The sequence below is a fragment of the Crinia signifera genome, chromosome 4, assembly GCF_055691185.1.
Source record: "Crinia signifera chromosome 4, ASM5569118v1, whole genome shotgun sequence".
NCBI classification, from domain to species: Eukaryota; Metazoa; Chordata; class Amphibia; order Anura; family Myobatrachidae; genus Crinia; species Crinia signifera.
This window is the reverse complement of record NC_139220.1, coordinates 159,126,470-159,143,661: the sequence shown is the minus strand read 5'-3', so window position 1 is coordinate 159,143,661 and position 17,192 is coordinate 159,126,470. Positions and strand designations below refer to the sequence as shown.

At 42.6% G+C, this 17,192-nt stretch overlaps 1 protein-coding gene across 1 annotated transcript in view; it reads left to right on the top strand.

Annotated features, from left to right (window-relative positions):
- GRM8 (glutamate metabotropic receptor 8) overlaps positions 1-17,192 on the top strand; it is a 951,427-nt gene that overhangs the window by 332,965 nt on the left and 601,270 nt on the right. The gene's annotated exons all lie outside the window — the stretch shown is intronic.

Sequence of the window (17,192 nt, the reverse complement as noted above, 5' to 3'; positions counted from 1 at the left end):
GGACCTTTTTTTTTTTTTTTCTGCACTACATACACACTACACACTACATACTACATTGAAATAAAGTTTGTACCCCCCCTACACTATACACGTGTTGAAACATTTCACTACCAGAAACACAAAAATAAAAATGGCATCCCAAATGTCATCCCAAATGTCATCCCAAATGTCATCCCAGTCATCCAGAAGAATGTATTCAGCAGAGGAGGCATATGCCATGCTTGCCTCTGACTCTGACACAGCCAGTGAGGCAAGCGGGGAATTTGAAGGATTCATCTTAAGCTCCTCTTCCTCCTCTAGTGATGAGGGACCCCCTCAAAGACGCCCCCGTAGAGCAGCTGAGACCCCCCCCCCAATAATTGATCTCGTATGGACCCCACCACCAGACAATTTTGAGCCCCAGGTTCCTGAGTTTTTGGCCATCCCAGGAATCCAATTTGATTCAACAGGTCTCAGAGAAATTGACTTTTTCAAATTATTTTTCTCTGATGATTTTATAAATTTAATGGTGGACCAAACTAATTTATATGCCCAGCAGTTTATTGCTCAAAACCCCACGTCATCATTTGCTAGGTGGACCCCTGTAGATGCAGTAGAGATGATGACGTTTTGGGGTCTGGTGTTTCATATGGGCATAGTAAAAAAGCCAGAAATTAGGCAATATTGGAGTACAGATGTTCTGTACAGCACCCCACTTTACCGTATGGCCATTGCCCGGAATCGTTTTGAGTTAATCCTTAAATTTTTGCATTACAACGATAATGCACAGTGCCCACCCAGAGATGATCCCACCTTTGACCGGCTATTCAAAGTCAGGCCGGTCATTGATCACTTCAGTGCCAAATTTGAAGAGATGTACATCCCAGATAAATTCATTTGCATAGACGAGTCCCTTATACATTTTAAAGGAAGGGTTAAATTCCGCCAGTACCTTCCCAGTAAGAGGGCAAGGTATGGCATAAAAATGTATAAGCTGTGTGAAAGCACCTTAGGGTACACCCACAGGTTTAGGGTATATGAAGGGAAGGATTCAAGAATTGAACCGCCAGAATGCCCCCCCTCCCTCGTAGGTGTTAGTGGAAAAATTGTCTGGGATTTAGTGCACCCCTTCCTGGATAAAGGTTATCACCTCTATGTGGATAACTTTTACACCAGCATCCCCCTGTTTAAGGCCCTTGGTTCAAGAGGTACAGCAGCTTGCGGTACTGTGCGCAAGAACCAAAGAGGCCTCCCAAAAACGCACATTGCCCAAGTAATGAGAAGGGGTGAAAGCAGGGGAATATGCACCGACAATATGTTGTTGGTCAAATATAAGGACAAGAGGGATGTCCTTATACTGACAACAATTCACGGAGACAGTACCACCTCCGTCCCTGTACGAGGTACCAGTACCCACACCTCAAAACCTAATTGTATCCTGGATTACAATAGGTACATGGGCGGAGTGGATCTTTCAGATCAGGTACTGAAGCCGTACAGTGCCCTGCGGAAAACAAAAATCTGGTACAAGAAGCTGGCCGTGTATATCATCCAGATGGCACTGTATAACGCTTACGTGCTATTCCGTTCTACCAGCCAGAGGGGGACATTTATGCACTTTCAAGAGGAAGTCATAAAGGGCCTAATATTTGGGAACCAGCAGGCAGAGGGCCCCAGTACTTCTAGTACTGGCCCCCGTATTGTACCAGGGCAGCATTTTCCTGATGAAATCCCCTCCACTGGAAAAAAGGGCAGGACACAAAAAAGGTGCAAAGTTTGCTATAAAAAGGGAATAAGAAAGCAAACTAATTTCCAGTGTGACACTTGCCCCGACAAACCCGGCCTATGTATAAAGGAGTGTTTTAAAATATACCACACATCTATGGATTATTAGGTTCATAATTTCACCGTGCTTCGGGGGTCTTGCTAATGCCACATAGCACCCACCATTCATTCCACCAGAATCTGAGCCGCAAAATCCAAAAATCACTCCTTCCCTTCTGAGTCCTGCCATGCACCCAACTGGTATTTTTTGGTCACATGTGAGGCATTGCCGTACTCGGGAGAAATTGGGGCACAGATTTTGGGGTGCTTTTTCTCCTTCATACCTTATGAAAATGAAAAATTTTGAGCCAGAACTGCATTTTTGTGTAAAAAAATGTAACTTTTAATTTTCACTGCCCAGTTGTATCAAAATTGGTGAAACCCCTGGGGGTTTGAAATGTACACTATACCCCTAGATGAATTCCCTGAGGGGTGTAGTTTGCAAAATGGGGTCACTTGTGGGGGGGTTCCACTGTATTGGTGCTTCGGGGGTCTTGCTAATGCGACATAGCACCCACCAAAATTCCACCAGAATCTGAGCTGCAAAATCCAAATATCACTCCTTCCCTTCTGAGTCCTGCCATTTTTTGGTCACACATGAAGCATTGCCGTACTCGGGAGAAATTGGGGCACAGATTTTGGGGTGCTTTTTCTCCTTCATACCTTATGAAAATGAAAAATTTTGAGCCAGAACTGCATTTTTGTGTAAAAAAATGTAACTTTTCATTTTCACTGCCCAGTTGTATCAAAATTGGTGAAACCCCTGGGGGTTTGAAATGTACACTATACCCCTAGATGAATTCCCTGAGGGGTGTAGTTTGCAAAATGGGGTCACTTGTGGGGGGGTTCCACTGTATTGGTGCTACGGGGGTCTTGCTAATGCGACATAGCACCCACCAAAATTCCACCAGAATCTGAGCTGCAAAATCCAAATATCACTCCTTCCCTTCTGAGTCCTGCCATTTTTTGGTCACACATGAAGCATTGCCGTACTCGGGAGAAATTGGGGCACAGATTTTGGGGTGCTTTTTCTCCTTCATACCTTATGAAAATGAAAAATTTTGAGCCAGAACTGCATTTTTGTGTAAAAAAATGTAACTTTTCATTTTCACTGCCCAGTTGTATCAAAATTGGTGAAACCCCTGGGGGTTTGAAATGTACACTATACCCCTAGATGAATTCCCTGAGGGGTGTAGTTTGCAAAATGGGGTCACTTGTGGGGGGGTTCCACTCTATTGGTGCTTCGTGGGTCTTGCTAATGCGACATAGCACCCACCAAAATTCCACCAAAATCTGAGCTGCAAAATCCAAAAATCACTCCTTCCCTTCTGAGTCCTGCCATGCACCCAACTGGTATTTTTTGGTCACATGTGAGGCATTGCCGTACTCGGGAGAAATTGGGGCACAGATTTTGGGGTGCTTTTTCTCCTTCATACCTTATGAAAATGAAAAATTTTGAGCCAGAACTGCATTTTTGTGTAAAAAAATGTAACTTTTCATTTTCACTGCCCAGTTGTATCAAAATTGGTGAAACCCCTGGGGGTTTGAAATGTACACTATACCCCTAGATGAATTCCCTGAGGGGTGTAGTTTGCAAAATGGGGTCACTTGTGGGGGGTTCCACTGTATTGGTGCTTCGGGGGTCTTGCTAATGCGACATAGCACCCACCAATATTCCACCAGAATCTGAGCCGCAAAATCCAAAAATCACTCCTTCCCTTCTGAGTCCTGCCATGCACCCAACTGGTATTTTTGGTCACATGTGAGGCATTGCCGTACTCGGGAGAAATTGGGGCACAGATTTTGGGGTGCTTTTTCTCCTTCATACCTTATGAAAATGAAAAATTTTGAGCCAGAACTGCATTTTTGTGTAAAAAAATGTAACTTTTCATTTTCACTGCCCAGTTGTATCAAAATTGGTGAAACCCCTGGGGGTTTTAAATGTACACTATACCCCTAGATGAATTCCCTGAGGGGTGTAGTTTGCAAAATGGGGTCACTTGTGGGGGGGTTCCACTGTATTGGTGCTTTGGGGGTCTTGCTAATGCGACATAGCACCCACCAAAATTCCACCAGAATCTGAGCTGCAAAATCCAAAAATCACTCCTTCCCTTCTGAGTCCTGCCATGCACCCAACTGGTATTTTTTGGTCACATGTGAGGCATTGCCGTACTCGGGAGAAATTGGGGCACAGATTTTGGGGTGCTTTGTCTCCTTCATTCCTTGTGAAAATGACAAATTTGGAGCCAGAACTGCATTTTTGTGTAAAAAAATTAATTTTTCATTTTCACTGCCCAGTTGTACCACAATTGGTGAAACCCCTGGGGGTTTGAAATGTACACTATACCCCTAGATGAATTCCCTGAGGGGTGTAGTTTGCAAAATGGGGTCACTTGTGGGGGGGTTCCTAACTTTTAGCATCTTATGGTGCCTAGAAACCTACATGGTGCCTAAAAAATAATCTCATAAAAAGGAGGCTCCAAAATCAAGTAGGTGCTCCTTCTATTATGAAGCCTGTGGTTTGGTCAACGTGCACACTAGGGCCACATATAGGATATTTATGAAAACAAAAGAATTGGGGGAATCAATTTTTAGTCACATTTCTCTAGTAAAATGTACTGTGTTCCTTAGAAAAATGTATTAAAATTGCAAATCTGCAAAAAAAATGAAATTTTGAAATTTCACCTACACTTTGTTTTAATTCCTGTGAAACACCTAAAGGGTTAACAAACTTCCAAAATGCTGTTTTGAATACTGTGAGGGGTGCAGTTTTTGAAATGGCATCATTTATGGGGGTGTCTCACATACAAGTCCCTCAAAGTCACATCAGAACTGAACTGGTCCCTAAAAAAATCAGTGTTTGAAATTTTCTTGAAAATTTGAAAATTTGCTATTCATATTGTAAGCCTCCTAGTGTCCAAAAAAATTAAAAGGAAGTTGAAATAATGATGGAAACATAAAGTAGACATATGGTCTATGTTAGTTATTAACTATTTTGAGTGGTATGATTATTTGTCTCACAAGCAGAAAATTTAACATTTTGCAAATTGCTAAATTTTCCATTTTTTTCCGACATTTTGGTATTTTTCACAAAAAAACACAGACTGTATCGACGAAAATTTACCACTAACTTGAAGTACAATGTGTCACGAAAAAACAATCTCAAAATCACTGGGATAAGTAAAAGCAAAAAAAAGTTACCCCCACTTAAGTGATACATGTCAGATTTGAAAAAAAGGGCTCTGTCAGGAAGGCAAAAACATGCTGTGTCAGGAAGGGGTTAAAAGCACTAATGCACAGATGCTTAATGATAAAGAGCATGAAAAACTTTGGCACAAATTGGAAACCCAGTGTGAAACATATAAAACAGAGCTGTTAAAATTTAAAAAGACCAAGCTACACACTGTCCAACAAGACTACGAAGACAACAATGTGTATCGCTGGGTCTCTGGCTTGGGATCTACAAGACGCACTTTTAGACAGCGTAACAGCAATTCGTGGCGCGGCCGCAAGGAGAGACAAGAACAGCATTGGTTTTCTTCACAGAGTGACAGTGACTTTGGATGGCCCGAATCGGATGATCCCTCTGCTGCTAGGCCCCCTTTAGGGGTTACCACGCGCCGCAGGGCAGGGTGTGGGATAAAAGAACCCGCCGCAGCGGACAAAATCAGAGGATCTTCAAAAGCTCGAGGGTCAAAGAGGAATTAGTATTTAATCTTTCAAAAAGGACACTGACACCCATTGAAGAATCTGTTCTCAGTAAAGGTTTGTCGTTCATACCTACTAATCTGCACGATAGTTTTGAATGGCAGAGTAATATCCACAAACTGGGTAGAAATATGAGACTTAAGGAACATTTCCAGGACTCTGTCACTAGTCCTGACACCAGTGTCACAGGTGCTTTCATTCGTAGTCAACATTTGTCTAAATTTGATCCCATGAGTAACAATGCATCCATTAAAACTTATGTGAGGCTACTTAATGATTCCATGACCCGCTTTAATGCAGCTGAACACCCTGCACATTATAATTTGTCCAGGGCTGAGCAGAGTGCATTGAAGTCATTAAGTACTGATAGATCAATAACTATCCACCCCGCCGATAAGGGGGGTGGGATAGTTATTCAGAATATATCAGACTATAGACGGGAATTATATAAACAACTTGGGGATGACAAAGTATATATGAAACTACCATGTGACCCTACTAAAATGTATCAACGGAATTGTTTTCTGTAATTGATAAAGCTGTGCTTGATGGTGTGTTGGAGCCGAAATGTGCCGTAGCTTTAAAAGTAGAGAATCCTGTAATTCCGGCATTGTATTCTTTACCAAAATTGCATAAAAACCAATCAGACCCCCCTGGCAGACCTATTATATCTGCTAGGGGGAGTCTATTCCAACCCATATCACAGCTCCTGGATATGCTGATCCAGCCTCATATGACCACTCAGTCCTCATTTTTAAAGGATACTACTAATTTTCTGAATCGATTATCTCATGCCAATGATATTTGTGATCATTCACTCATGTGTGTAATGGACGTGTGCAGTTTGTACACGTCCATTCCGCATGAGCAGGGCTTAATAGCCATGCAAGAATTTTTAACGAATTTAGACCATTTTGACTTTAACATCAGTCTGTATCTAAAACTGCTTGAACTGGTACTCACCAAAAATTATTTTTTATTTGATGGAGGTATGTATCTGCAGACGTCCGGGTGTGCTATGGGAGCTGCGGTAGCTCCGGCATACGCCAATGTATTTATGTTTAAATTTGAGAAGGAAATGTTTTTTCAACATCGACTTGGCCAACATATCCGGACGTTCTGCAGATACATAGATGATTTGTTTATGTTTTGGAATGGTGGGGAGGAACTGTTTATGGACATGATGAATGAGATTAATGAGGCAGACACGCCCAATAAATTCACATTCAAAACCAGTAAGTCATGTATTGACTTCCTGGACGTGTCGGTTAAGGTGACTGATAGGGTAGTTAGTACGGAGCTGTTCAGAAAGCCCACAGACCGTAACACCCTTCTACATGCTAGTAGTCACCATCCCCCTGCATTGAAGAAGGGCCTGCCATACTCGCAGATGGTGAGAGCTGTGCGGATATGCAGTGACCCTTTCAAAATGCACTCTGAATTAGAGCTTATCATTCACAAATTTCGTCACAGAGGATACCCTTATGGGCAGCTCATTAAAGCTAAAAATAAAGCACTACTATTTAAAGGCAAGATCTGCTTAATCCAGCTGAAAAAACCCCCACCCAGGTATTCCCTTTCATTACCAAATTTGACACATCAAGCTCTGTGGTCCCCATTGCCACTAAAGCGTTGTGGCCCATAGTAGCTACTGATGTCGGTTTACTGGTTTTCAGAAAAGTAAGACCTCTGACCTGCTATTCTAGGGGTCGGAACTTACGTGATATATTAGTTCACACGGATATCACAGGGTTTGAAAGTGATGTGAATAGGAACATTATGTATAAGAAACCAGGATGCTATAAGTGTCCTCGGTGTGTAACATGTGATTTTATGATCACTGGTAATGAGTTTAAAGATCCACACACTTCTAAAATACATCACATCAAACATGTGTTATCATGTGATTCGCAGTTTATTGTTTACAGAATTGTTTGTCCTTGTGGCCTTTTCTATATAGGCATGACAAGCAGAAAATTTAAGAAAGAATGGCCATGCATCGGTCGTCAATCAAGGCGGCCTTGTGTGACAAAAAAGCAGATCAACCTGTAGCTATCCATTTCAAAGAGTGTGGACATACTCTAGCTTCATTACGCTACCAAGTCATTGATCAAGTACCCCCGTCAAATCAAGGTGGGGATAGAATTAAGAGATTACTTAGACTTGAAGCTAATTGGATATATCGTCTTAACACTGTGGCCCCATACGGTCTTAACGAGCGTATTGTGTGGAGCAGTTTTATGTAAGATCTATGGGTATTTAGATTGACTGCCTAGTTGTATTTAGTACTATATTGTCCAGTCCTGATATGCATATATTTAAATATTTATTTAAATATATTTTTTTAAAAAACATATTTGCATGTTTATGCATTAATTTTTGTATTTTTTTGTATTTTCATATTTGTAAACTATGCGTGATAATTTTGAAGATATGCTTGATTGTATGTACTTCATTAGCTTATGCATTGTTTAGTATTGTATTTTATGCACTTGGTGCCCTGTAAACAAATAAATATTTTGTATGTTTATCGTACCTCCTTAGCTTAGATTGTATGCATTCCTGATGTGTGGGGGGCTAATCGATTTACAATTCTGTTGGGCGGGTGAGAGCCGCTCTAACTAAAATTGTGGATGAGAAGCCCGTCACTTGAATGCATATCTACCAGCGTAACCATCTGATACTCTGCTAGCGTCCGGTCGTCATGACAGCGCTGGTGTGAGCGGCGCGTGTTAATTACGGCTGGGGGTGTGAATCTAGTTGCCGGGGTGACGGAGACGCGAGTGGGAGTCGCGTCACGTCATGCTCTGGCCGGGATTCGCAACAGCTGAGTATACAGAGACGCTGAGAGGCGGAGATGGCGCGAATTGGTGAGCTTTAAAAAGGGCACCTGTGCAGGAGTGTTGTATCCATCTGCTTCCTGTGATATTCCGCTTCTTGAGAAAGGGGCTGATGCCCCGAAACGAGCCGTTGAGGCTGGAATAAAGATTTTTATTTGCTGCAGTGACGTGCTGTTTCTACTTCATTTCTTGGAGGGGAGACCCAGACCGCTATATATATATATATATATATATATATATATATATATATATATATATATATATATATATATATATATATATATATATATATATATATATATGGGGAACAGACTCTCGTTTCGCGCCACTAAATTGTGATAACTGTGTAGGGGCTGCCGAACTCACAGGAACCCCTGTTGGATGGGGACAAGAGGAATGTGGATAGCAGTTGTGGGTTGGCGCCCCTTAGTGAGACCTTCGTTAATTAGGTCTGTGTAGCCTTAAGTTGGAATTCCATACAAATGAAAGTAAAGTCCAAAATTCATATAAATTTATTAAAATGTCTCTGGTTCCACACTACAATGGTGGTTAGATCAGATCATAAAAAGTTCAGTGGTACAGTTCATAACAGCACTATAGACGATCCCATTTATATATATATATATATATATATATATATATATATATATATATATATATATATATACACACACACATACACATTTCTGGTACATTTTTTCACATAAAAAAGTGTTGTTTTTTTTAAAGTGCAATTGCAAAGCTCCTCTAAATATAGTAGTAAAATGGTAGTATAAGATGAGATGATGTTTCTCTATGCAGTTTCCTCAGACTATTATACACCCATAAAACCTTGCTCATGTAAGACTACTGTATAGCCACTTTACATTCAGTTAATTTCATGCTCTAAATGTACATTGCATTAAATACAAACCCAATACGTTTTGTACGTTAAAAGGCTTACATAAAATCATTGTCAAATCTTAATGGGTGAAAGAAATGATGAAAGTAGTATGAACTATCTAGACACATTTATAATTGACTAAATGCTGGCAAGCTAAGCTACAATCAATGCTGCTGTGCATGATGAAACTTGCATTTGTTAGATCAGTTTCAGAATTTATGGTTTAAAATGTGTAAAAGAACAATCACACAACGGCCAAGGGAATCGGCTACAATGGTCCCTACTCTATGAGAGGATGTATCCATATCGTATGGTCTGATACTTTTGAGCAACTGTGCTAGAACTTTTAGTTTTGAGAGGAACAGGTATAGGAACAATAAATCTTCATTCAGGTTACTCCTCTGGATGTTTTTTGCTGAGAGGTGGCTAGTAAGGTCATGTGAATGTCTCTCTGAATGTATTTATTGGCATCATGTTCAATGTAATAGCATTACTGCTTCACAGTACTTAGGTCGAGGATACTATTACCACCATGTCACTAACTTGGTGGCGTTTCTATATTCTTCTTGTTCTTACTTTGGTTTCATCCCACAATCCAAAAATATACTATTAGGTTAACAGTCCTCTGACAGAAAAATAAAAAATAACCCTGGTGTGTGCATGTGTATAGGTAGACTCTTATTTCCATCTATATTTAAAATTTTAAGATTACAATTTATGATATCTTATTAGTATAACTACTGTATAGATCATTCTCTCTGTTCAAACTATCTCCAAAACCAATGAAATAAGTGAACACACTTTTATCATAAAACAATTTATATACCGGAACAGTAAAATACATTCTTTAAAAAAACCAAAACAAAACTTTTATTCCTAATATATCCCGAGCTTAATTAAACTGCATCCTTCTAGTGTGCAAAACACTTGTATTTGTCATGAGTGTCATGCAATTTGTGAAGGTGTGGATTTCACACAGACTGCGGGTCTTCACAAACATTGCCAAGCAGCATGGTACAGTGTGCCATAGGATAACAATATATATTTATTATGCCATTCTACAAAAGATAAACTTTCTAGGACTAGGTCATGAAAAAAAACATATTGGATAGATTAATCTATATAAGTGTCTACTTGCAATGTGAACATATTAATTAATAAAACATTGTGTGGTCATAAATAGGCTGGGGATGTTGTATATCTTTTTAGAAGATTAACAAAAGATATATACTAAATACATTCACATTCAGTATTTCATCTCCAGTCGGGACCGTGTCAGTGCAAGACCAACTGAATTGCGACTGTGCCAGGTAAAGCCTTAAATGTTCATTTTTGGACAAACCAAATACTCACAAGTCACAATATTACCCATTTCATACCATAGAAATAACCTGGGTCGCCGTGCAGTGTGAAAGGGCCATTTCAAAGATCCTGGGACCAGCATCCTGACTATCCAACCCGGGATAAAAGAAATGTTATTCCCTGGTTCCTGGGCAGTGTTATCGGGTAACCTGGGTTGAGCGACCTGGGTTACGTTCACTTCTATGGAGAAGGCAGCAGTGTCACCTCAGTGCTGCCTCCTCCCCTGCCCACACAGTGATGCCTACACACAGACAGATGCTGAAACATGGACACTAACACACTAACCCTGACACGCTGACACACTGATGCTGACACACAGACAGATACGAACATACCGACACACCAATGAGGACACACAGACAGATGCAGACATACTGATGCCGACATATGCAGATAACTGGAGCTTATAAACAGTATACTGAGAAGCAAAGCATAACTGTCACTTTACAGACTGTAGGGCAGATGTATTCAGAAATAAAAAGAGATAAACACAAGGTTGATAAAGAGTGATAAACGTCCAGCAAATTGACTACTAACTGGCATTTCTAACAGTCAATAACATGCCCGTGAGGAGCTAATTGGCTGGACATTAATCACTCTTTATTACCCTTGCATTTATCCAGGGACGTGCAGTCAGGGGAGGCAGGGGAGGCAGAGCCTCCCCTGTCATAATGATGAAAATAATAAAAAGAAGATATTTATATATCTTCTTTTACTATTTTCATCATTTCTACCTCTCAGGCTGCCTCCCACTGCTGCATGTGAGAGTGGGAGGCAGCGGGAGAGGTGCCTCCCGCTGTTCACATTAAAACACCGGGCAGCGGGGGGCGGGTAGGGGTTGGCAGGGGGCAGTGCGCAGCAATGGGCTGTAAAAGCCCATTGAAAATGAATGGGGAAGCGGCACTTATACTGATGCCGCAATGACAGCGGCACCAGTATAAACGCACGCCCCCAGATGTGATTGGGCCAGCAGATCCAGTGCTGGATCCGCTGTCCAATCACACATGCAGCAGCGCGGGCAGCGGGGAGTTCGGCCGGCGCCTGCAGGCAGAAAGCAGAAGATGTCACTCACCCGCCGAGAGGACTGGCCGCCGCCACCGCCGAGGACAGGTGAGTCTGCCGGGTGGTGGGAGGGGAGGGGGGGTCGCATATACCGGCGGCCGCTGCATATGTAGCACCGCCGGGGGGGGGGGGGGGGGGGGGTTGCTGGTGAGGTCAGTGCCTCCCCAGGCAATGACCTCACCGCACGTCACTGCATTTATCCCTTTTAATGCTGTGTACACACGGGGTAATATGATTGCTGGGGATATATTGCTAGCAATATATCCCCAGCAATCATATTGCTCAGTGTCTCCTTTTCATCAGCGATGAAAAGGAGACACTGCTACAGGGCGGAGGGGGAGCGCAGCAGCAGCTGACGCTGCTGCTGTAACTTTGATGGGAGGAGGGAGGGAGCAGCAGCACGGGGCTGGGGAGATCAACGCTGATCTCCCCGGCGCTGACCTCCCGGCACAGCGATCGCCGGGGAAAGCCGCTGGTCGCAGGAGCATGCTCCTGCGACCGGCGACCATTAGGCAGTGCACACGGGAGCGCGCAGCTGGCGATTTATCCAAATCACTCGAAATCACTGGCAATATGGTCGCTCAGCGACCATATTCCCAGCGATTTTACATGAAATTGCACCCGTGTGTACTCACCTTTAAGACTTAATACATTTGAAAAATGACAGAAGCTGGATGGATGGTACTTTACCTCTCTCCACTTTATCATACTCCAAGTGACAATACATGCCGCCCACATACTCTTATTAAGCGTGTGCTATATAATAAAAATCTGAAATAGATATAAGTTGAGCTGTAATGTATTTGTATTGCTTCTTATTCATTTAAATTGTTAAATGTTTAAATGTATCTGCTTTATGGAAGGTTGGTTGCATATATTCCATTATGCTATTAACACAATTAAACCTCTGTGAACATAACTTACTGAGGTATTGTAATCCTTAATGCATTCTAAAGATAAAACCAATGTGGTTGTGATGTATTAAGCTACTTAAAGAGGTTTTATCCATTTTCATATTAAAGTAGTATATTCTATATTTTAATAGCGTGGAAACAAAGCTCACAAAAACAAAAGACTTACTTATCTTGCCACCGTAATACTGTTCACTTTGGGATAATTTACAAGACAATGGTCTATCTTTACACTATTTTAACACCTGTAAAGCAAAAAAAAAACCTTAGGCGCTAATTATAAAAAAAATGTATAAATCTTCAAACTTTACCCCCTAGAGACACTCCGGCTGGGCCTTCATGCCAATAACAGCTGCTTCTGTATCCATGGAGCTGTACTGTATATGCTCACCAATACTTGAGATGCTGATTGGGGCAGTAAGACCTAAATGAATTAGGCAGGGATCCACCGAGTTAATAACCTGGACTATAGAAGCTAGCAAAGCTAGAGTTAATTGCAGCCAGACTAGACACAGCATTGGTAACTGTAGACAGACTTGCCAAGGTATGATTACAGAAGACTGCTAAACTGAATGTTTACTGTAAAAAAGACAGAACAATGGTTAACTGGAGAAATAAAGCGATGGCTTGTGCTGCATGTGTACTGAGTTTTGAAGATTACAGAATGCAATCTAACTGCAGGGATACTTGCTGGATGAATTATGTGGCTAGGCCAAAGTCTGCTATAAGAGGGCAGGTGATGATGCTAAGCCATAATTTTAGTACTTGTTTGGGTATACAAGCAACTACAGGCACGGCTGGAGTAAATGTACATTGCCCAAGAAGGAAATCACAGACAAATAGGCTGGAAGTATACAGAATCAGAACTAGAACTGGTAGGTATTAATAATAATAATGGAGACTTGGCAGGTGACTGGACACAGCTCAGAACCGGACACAGGATAGCAGGTACAGGGTGGAATCCAACAGGGCATTGGTGCAGCACTAACAGAAACAACACCCAGAGCACTGAAGCAGGGTACAAGGATGCAGGAACACAACGGGCAGAATACAACTAGCATCACAAGCAACTTGCAATGCTTGCCGCCACTCTCTGCATGCATACCGGCATCTAGTAATGTCGTATGCATGAAGAATTTGGCAAATGATGGCTCTTTCAGTAAGAGCTGTACTTTGCGATGATACGACTTCCAGGTTTTGGACCCTAAGTCCTATCTGTGCATGTGTCCAGTGATGGGTATGGTGCGGGGGATCTGGTTGGATCCTTCACAGCAGGAAACTATGATAGAAGCCCATAGGCTTCTATGGACAACTCTGATTTGAAAATGACATTGCCCGCTGTATCCAAGCCCTGGAATGTATCGCATGCCAAGCACGGTGCATAAGCGGGCTGCAGGTATACCTCCAAAAAAGGATAGGCCAGCCTCATTTTAAACTTTTCATCACTCGCCCAATGTAATGGCAATAGACAGGGAGACTAGGAACTAGCAATCACGGGATAAGCTCTCTAGAGTCTGAAACAAGGGAATTTCATTGGCAGGGCTGAGCAGAACTAATTGCCTTTTACCAGTAGCAATCATAGGCGAATCTAGAAATATGGTAATGGGTGGTCCCAGATCGAAATACTAAAGCAAGGCGGATCTTTGCGCGGCAAAAAATAGGTGTGGTCTCATGGAAAGGAGGCATGTCATCACGTATTACACATTAGACCACACACCATAATGCCCATTTCACATTTTAGCAAACTCCGTAAAATACCCATTACAAATAAATGTACACGCCGTAATGCCAATTACACATAGGGCCACACACCATAATGCCCATTACATACTATATAACAAACCATAATGCTCATTACATATTTGACACATAAGTGCCGCTTACCTACTGTACATGCTCAATGCTAGGGGTTTCTTGCTTGATGCCAGGGACTTCATGCTCGATGACAGGGGCTTCATGCTCGATGCCAAGGTGGCTTCATGCTCCTTGCCAAGGGGGAATACTTGCTCGTTGCCAAGAGGGAGTTGTTAAATGCTCATTGCAAAGGGGGAGTGAAATTGCTCATTGCCAAGGGGGGATTGCTCATTGCCAAGGGGGAATACATGCTTGTTGCAAAGAGGGAGTGAATTGTTCATAGCCAAGGGGGAGGTAAATGCTCAATACAAAGGGGGAGTGAATTTGCCCATCGTGGAGGGGGGATTGCTCATTGCCAGAGGGGAGTGAAATTGTTCATTGCCAAGGAGGGGGGGAGGGAATGGCTCATTGCCATGGGGAAGGGAATTCCTCGTTGCCAAGGGGGAGTGAACCTGACACTGGGCGCACACAATTTAAATAAATGGCAGCCAGGCAGAAAGAGCTGGTGTGGCCGGGGTTATAAAGCACATAGGGTATAAGTAGCAGTAAATTGTGTACGTGGTGCCAAGTATGTGGCTGCATGCAGCTATGTGTGGGCACTGGGCACCTACCTACTGCAATGGGTGCGCTCATCTGTGCTGGCCAGGCTCTGTTGCTAAGGAATTTCTGAAAATGGGGGGGGGGGGGAACGACACCAGAACAGATGGGCTCCATGGGGTGACGGGCAGTGCTGGACACTCTGCCACTGCTCAGGAGTGGGAGAGGAGATGGGGCAGCCACTTTAGCCCTGCTCAAGAGAGGGAGAGTGGGTCGGCAGCACTGCCACTGGTCTGGAGAGGGAGACGTGGAGTCGCTGGCCGGGGGGGGGGGGGGAGGTGTGACATTGGAAGCCGGGCACTGCTGCTGCTCTTGAGGGGGGAGACCAGGAGTCAGGCAGCGCTGCCGGTGGTCTTGTCGAGCCCCTAAGCAAAGCAGCAGCACTGCTCCACCTTCAATGCTCGCGCTGCTCGTGGGGCAGCCAATCAGGAGCAGCATTAGTAGTATTGGTGGCTGCTCCTGATTGGCTGCGGGACAGTGACTATACAGCCGGGTAGCGCACAGCTCTTGCTGCCTGGCTGTCATTTCTTTAAATTTTATGTGCGGCGGTGGCGGCCGACAGTCTAATGGACCACCCCTTAGATTCGCCTATGGTAGCAATGACCAATGACCAAGCTCAAGGCAAATAAACCCACTTAATAATAAGCTGAAAGCAGTTGGGAAGCAACACACATGCATCATAGCTGCTAGGCAACAGCCTGGAACAAGAAACTAAGTGGCCAGTTGGAGTACCAGCGAATCCCCATGGCCAGAGTGATGCTGACATTGTTTCCAGCAATTTTGTTTCCATTAATTTTCACTGTGAAATGGTGTCGGCAATCACTGGGGATGGACTTACATGTATTCCAAAACACACAAGATATGGTTTTTAGATCAGAAGCTGGTTAGACTCAAAACCACAGAATTTGGGTGTTTTCAGCAAAATGGAACCACACATCTATTGAAGATGGGATGTTACCAATCAAATTATATATATTATTTTCTAGAAGAAGCTAAATAAATAAGAAGTAGAATCTGATCTGTTCAGCAGACATCAATCATTGTTAACGACGTGCGGAATCGCGCATCATAATGATATTGAGTGTAAACACTAGACAATATTGTGAAAAATATCGCTCAGAAGCCCCTTTCTGAGAGCACTTTCACAGTATCCTCTAGTATGTGAAAATAAGATTCCGGGGAAAAAAAACCCCTGACATGGGTATACCTTTCGTATTGTAAATAACCAACTTACTAAAACCTTATTTTCCATCTCTTATTTCATACCTTTCTAGAGTATATGTCTGAAAGTTTGTCATGCCCAAATGGTATTACATGTTCACTGTTGAATTTCTGTTTGGCACATGTAGTATTGTTTATTGAGACTTTTTCAATTATAAAACTGTCTTACAACCAACACAAAGCAAGCCAGAATTTCTTTAAAATCAAGTACATTTCTGAATTAATTCAGTTTGTGCCCATATTGCATTTCTTATTTATGTGCAAGTGATACATTTGGCAGCCTATATCAGGCTAGTCTGCCCATTTGATCTGAGTCTGTATCATATTAGATCATACAGCAGGATTTTATTTTCATTATTAAAAATGCTGGCTCTGATACTGATCCTTATTTTAATGAATGAAGGCTATGGCAGTGAGTCTACAAACACTTCTTTTGAATGAAAGCATTGCAGAGATTTGTGTGTGGGAGACTGAATATTTTATTGACATACTGTATGGATTATACAGGTACTTTATGTATACACTGATGTCCCAAAACCAGCGCTGGATTAAGCCTTTGGGGTCTCGGATCACTTTAAACAGGTCGGCCCCCTCCCACTTGTCATTACTGGCGGCAAACTGCATGAGAGAATATTATACAGAGTTAAGGCAATATAAACTTGGTCAATGGGTAACTGCATATATAACACATGAATAGCCTGTGTTTGTCCCTCTGTACATTACTGTGTAGGATCCCTGAAAGACTCAGCGCTGCCTCTGATTAAAAACCCTCCCATGACAAGGCCGCTGCTGCTGCTGTCCTCCATGGGCCCGAGAAGCATGTGATGAGCTCCACCAATCTGTGCTCAGCACAAGCACTGTGTGCCTTGACTCCTGATGCTCAGCACCATTAATCATTGTCACATTGGCAGATAGGTGAAGCTGCAGCACTACCCCACTCCCATGCACAAA